The sequence below is a fragment of the Pteropus alecto genome, unplaced genomic scaffold (assembly GCF_000325575.1).
Source record: "Pteropus alecto unplaced genomic scaffold, ASM32557v1 scaffold25, whole genome shotgun sequence".
In the NCBI taxonomy this organism is placed as follows: domain Eukaryota; kingdom Metazoa; phylum Chordata; class Mammalia; order Chiroptera; family Pteropodidae; genus Pteropus; species Pteropus alecto.
In genome coordinates, this window is record NW_006441955.1 from 37,797,663 (window position 1) to 37,803,284 (window position 5,622).

The 5,622-nt window shown below is 36.0% G+C and overlaps 1 pseudogene; it reads right to left on the minus strand.

Annotated features, from left to right (window-relative positions):
- Positions 1 to 4,234, minus strand: part of LOC102895689 — a 153,408-nt pseudogene extending 149,174 nt beyond the window's left edge.
- Positions 4,235 to 5,622: the final 1,388 nt, after the last annotated feature.

A 5,622-nucleotide genomic window follows, 5' to 3' on the forward strand; every position in this document is an offset into this window, starting at 1 on the left:
TACATATAACTAAATATATACATATGTCTACTAAAAGACATGAGTTAAGAGTGCTCATAGCAATACTATTTGTAATAACTCCAAACTGGAAGCTATCCGAATGTCTTTCTGGATGGATAAATTGTGGTATACATACACAATGAGATCCGTGTTTACGACAATAAAAATAAATGATCTACAATCATGCCATAATATGAATGCATGTCATTAATAAATTGTTGAGCTTACGAAGCCAGATACAAAAGAGTACATGCTGTATTACTTCATTTACATAAAGTACAGAAGCAATAATCCTTGCTGTTAGAAACCAGGGTATTGTTCACCATTGCTGAGTGGTATCTTCTGGAAGAAAGTATAAAGGGAGCCTCTGGGGTGCCAGTAATGGGCTTCTGCTTCACAATCTAAGTGCTAGTTATTTAGGAGTGTTTAGTTTGAGAAAATTCATTGGGCTAACTATATAATTTTCTGTGTGAGTGTTATACTATCATAAGAGATTGAAGAATGCACACACACAGAAAGAATCTTCAGGGTGGGATTGCTGGGGGAGATGGGATCATGAAAAAACAAAGTAATTGTGGGAGATACCTTTTTTGAGCCAAAAAGGGTGATTTTGTGGGCTTAAGGTCTATGTTACACTATCTTTCTCCCCTAGCATAATTCTAATATAATATTCAAAATTTGCAATATTTATTTCTGTCTTATTTTTGTTTTTATACAGGATTTGAGGCAACCTAGAAGAAGTGTAGGTTAATTACCTGATGAACAGGTCATATGAGAAAAGTCAAGTGCAATAATTTAGAGTAAAACACCAACAGAAATAACTTCTTATAAATTTCTAATAATTAGAAAAGCCATCTGCACTATGCAATATCCTAAATAATTATCAGCCTTAATAATTAACAGCACAATGTTCTGTTCTTCATTCTTACTAACTAGCTGTACATAATCTTGAAAAAGTCACAAAATCTGTCTGGACAACTCCAAACCCAAGAGTAACTTGATAACCTTGACATTTTGTTATAGTTAGAGTGCTACTATCTGAGATTATCTTGATTTTTTTTCTTGTTTATGTATTTTCCGATTCCCTCTGTCTTTAACGTTTAAGTATTTTATTCATTACTGCATATGTAGTGCTTGCTAGAACAGTGCATGGCACATGGCAGAAAAAGAATTTACTTAATAAGTGAAAAAACCTGGACTAGATCACCAGGTTCTTTCTAGCTGTAATTTTCTGGAACTCTAACATTGCACAAGTGAATTTGCAGGTCCAGAAGGGACTCATGGGTTAACAAAATTCTGATTCCAGAATTAGATTAAAAGTAAAGCATAGGACAGTGGTTCTCAAAGCACGGTTCATAAACACCTAGGGGTTCCAACAACTCTTTTGGGAGTCCATGAAGTCAACACTACTATTACAATAATACAAGGACATTATTTGTAACTATGACTCTCATCTCATGAGTATACAGTGGAGTGTTCTAGAGGCTGCACAACATGTGATTTTGCAGCAGACTGAATGTAGAAGCAGATATTAGAATCTTGTTGTCTTCTATAATGCTGGGTAGTAAAAAGATTTGCAAAAATGTAAACCAATGCCACTTGTTTTGCTATTTTTGCTTAGGAAAATACATTTTTTTCCCATAAATATACATTTTTATTTAGTATTGTTATTTTAAATGAATGAATAAATAAATAAATATACAAAGTATTATAATTTCTAATGCTAAGTATAAATTGATATCACCAACATAAATGAAAGCTCTTAGTGAATCTTCAGTATTTTTTGAGTTAAAGGTTGCCTGAGAAAAAAGTTTGAGGACACTTGATGCATGGAGCTGTTCACAGCAAAAACAGGAAAGGCTGGATGATGGCCCAGGATAGGAGGGCAAGCTCGGAATAACACTTTCTGACTTACTTTTCCCTCCTCTGGGCTGAGAATCTGCTCCAGAGTCTGCTCCATTAATGATGCATCCAATCCAATTCTGTTTTCTAGAAATTTCCATCACCACAGTTCCCTTCCTATATGTCAGTTGCTGAGACAGCAACAGTAAATAAGAAATTATTCCACTTCTGTCTGGCAAAAGTCCACAGAACATATGTATCAAATATCATTGTTTATTTGACCAGAAGAGTTTCTCTGGCTTGGCTTGTATAATGATCTCCATTTTCTAGGGCTGGGAGTTGTATTTTCTCTGGAGAGTTGACTCCAACAGTTTAGTTGCTTTTTATCTGCTACAATTCAGCACATTTCAGGAGTGCTAGGGCAGCATTTTTCATCTATCCATACCATTTATTACCCTGAGCAAGGAGCCCCAGGAAAGGATAAACAGTTGGCTGAACAGCTGCTCCCGGTGATCTAGTTGGATGTGTGTGCCTGCTGTCCGCTTCAGAGGCATGGTCCCTGAGGAGGTGCTGGCTCTGTTTAAATGTGAGCAAGGTTGGAAGAGGACCAGGATTTAAAAAAAGAAAGCCATCCCCCAACTCTCCTGCTTTTTTCCCACTATACTTATTCACCACGTATATTATGTTTCACTATTAAGAGGTACATAGGTTTTAATCATTTTAAAAAGAGAATTGGATGCTAAAACTAAAACAGTTTGGTGATCCTGGTTTTAGAAGTAACACTGCGAAATGAATGGATGCCCCCACAGGATCACAGCCTGTTGGTGTTCATTGAATGAGGTCAGTTTTGAGGCAAGTTTACATTGCATATTTGATGACAGGTTCACCTTTGTACAACCTGTTCTGTCATGAAGTTTCATTTGATTTTTAAGGCAACCCTGTGAAGTCATTGAACAATTACACTTTCTTTTCCTCAGTGCTACGGCTTGATGCCATAGAGATAGTATGAGGTCTAGAGGTGAGGAACCTTGGTTTGAGTCCCAGTTCACTATGTGCTAACAATGTGATGCTGGAGAAGTCACAAACATTTTGAGTCTTTTTTTTTTTTTCTTAGTAGCAAATTTGGGATAAAAATATCTATTTCATAGAATGATCGTAAACTGCATTAAATATATTTGAAATAATTTCTCAACTATAAAGCATTCATGGGCTTAAATTTTTTTAAGGTCATATTACTGAAATTTGTGAGTTTTGATTTAGCTTTGCTATTACTGTAACTCTACATGATACATTTGATTTTTATTCTAAGGAAAACTGCTCTTGACTCTTCTAGATCTGCCTGCTCTTGGAGTGAAAATTAGCAAGCATTCTTATGCTTCCCTCAAGCTTAACTGGACTCGGAGACTCTAAAATTAAGTTTATAACTTAAAATAATTCCCTTAAGATGATGAGCTGTAGAAAAACTCACTTTTGTTTATTTGTTTGTTTGTTTTCCTTACTAAAGGAAGACACAAAAGGGAGAGGAGACAAAGTTCTTACTCTCAGGAGTGGAAGAAATCCATCTGAGTCATGTGATTCCCCTTGTTCCACATCTTGTGGAAAGTTGTCTTCTGTGTCTTGAATACCGCTTTTGTGATTTTGTTCACCTAGAACATGATAGCATAACAGTTAAAGATGTGAGTTGTGAAGTTTGATGTATCTGAGTTTGAGTTAATTTGGCCCTTTACCAGCTATGTAATCTTAGGGGAGTTGTGTAACCTAACTGTATTAGGATTCTGTTGCTGTCCTAACAAATACTACCAATTTAGTGGCTTAAAACAATGCAGATTTATTATTTCACAGTTCTGCGGGTAGGAACTGATTTCTCAGGCTCATCTGGTTTCTCTGCTCCAGGTCTGAGAAATCTAAAATCAAAGTGTCAGCTGGCTGGACTCATTGACAAGTTCTGGAAAGAATCAACTCCTTGCTCATTCAGGTTATTGGCAGAATCCTGTGGTTGTAAGACTGAGGTCCCATTTCCTTGTTGCCTGATGGCTGGTGGTATCCTTAGCTCTGAGAGGCCTCTCTCTAGTCCTTGCACAAGGGCTCCTACACCTTAGAGCCAGCAACGGTGCATCAGGTCCTTCTTGTGGTTGGAATCTCTTTGGCTTCCTCTTGTGCCACAACTTCTCTGCTTCCAACTTGAGAAAGTTGTCTGTTTTGGGGACTCAGACAGTTAGATTGGGCCTGCCAGGATAACCTAAGATAATTTCTCTATTTCAAGGTCTATAACCTTAATTACATTTGCAAAGTAAATATAATTACAAGGTACATTGCCACTTAACATAACATAATCACAAATTCCAGGAATTAGCATGTGGACGTCTTTGGAGCCAACAATTCTGTCTGCCATATTCAGCTCAATTGTATATAAAATATTCACATTCTAGTCTTCTTCACAGGGCAACTAAGTAAATGAAGACCTCTAAATAGCCTCATGCTAACAAACCTGATTGGCTTTCTAACAGTTGTCATGTCACATTTAAATCTTCTGCCTTAACCATAATATCCTCTATTATCTGACACTGTACTGATGATCTTAACCTGTTTCCTCTTCGACATGCACACTAGTCTCTTCTGATCTTGTAAGGCAGGTGTCCTCTTCCTGTCTTATGATTTTCTCTTTTCTTCTACTTCACTCATGTTTCACCCATGTAGAATGCTCTCTTCTTCTTTTCTACCTAAAATTTCTTTATATTCTAAAATTTTGGCTCATACCCAACCTATATATTTTGGAGTCTACCACGATTATCCCAAACCATGGTGCTCTGTGTCTGCCAAAAAGCTAAGGTGCTTTTATTGAGATCATACCATTCTACTTTATATCGGGAAGAGTTTGTGTTTTTTTCCCCCTCTTAACCCTCAGTGTGTCTGACTTTCTCTTGAACACCATCATAATGCCATGCTTCTCACCTATCATTGGTGTTTGGAATGATGACTTCAGATATTTTGGGATACAACATCAAACAACAAAAATTCACATAGTGAGAAAGCGATTCCCTTTTCTGTTCTCTTTCAATCTTTCTGAATGCACAAGTCATAATTTGGTCTTGCCTTTAACACCTCTATTACTTGTTTTTTCTTTAAGACAAAGAAAAAGAAGAGTTTTCTGGAGACCATAATGGTTAGCTAAATGTAATGACATAATTAGTTTGTTTACATCACATATTTATATGTTAATATATTTAATTATATTAATTAACAAGCAATTAATTACATATATAATTAATTGTGATTATATAATATATAACATATATAATATAGTATATATTTTATATAATATTACATTTATATATCTCTCTATATAGATACATACATACATACATATATGCATACATACATACACTGTACAGTTGATATCATTATACAGGTAATGATATAAAAAATTTCCTGGAAGTGCAAATGAGTGAGTGATCAAGTTGAGTACATTAGCTATTATTAAAAGTTGGATCTACGTTCTCCTTAGGCCAGCGATGGGATTTCTCTGAGTTTTGGTTTCCTCATCTGTCAAATGAGACTATTACTACCTATGTCATAAAATACTTGGGAAGATGGGATGAAATAAGGCACGGGGCACAGTGGCCAGCTCATAGCATATTCTCAACAGTAGGAGCTATTATGCCTCTTACTCACTGGTGCTCTTCCCGAGACCAGTCTTTCCACGCCATTCATTCAAGGTCGTACTGTCCCTGAAAGGAAAGTATTCAAATATATTTTTAATTTTGCAAACGTGCATTTTTT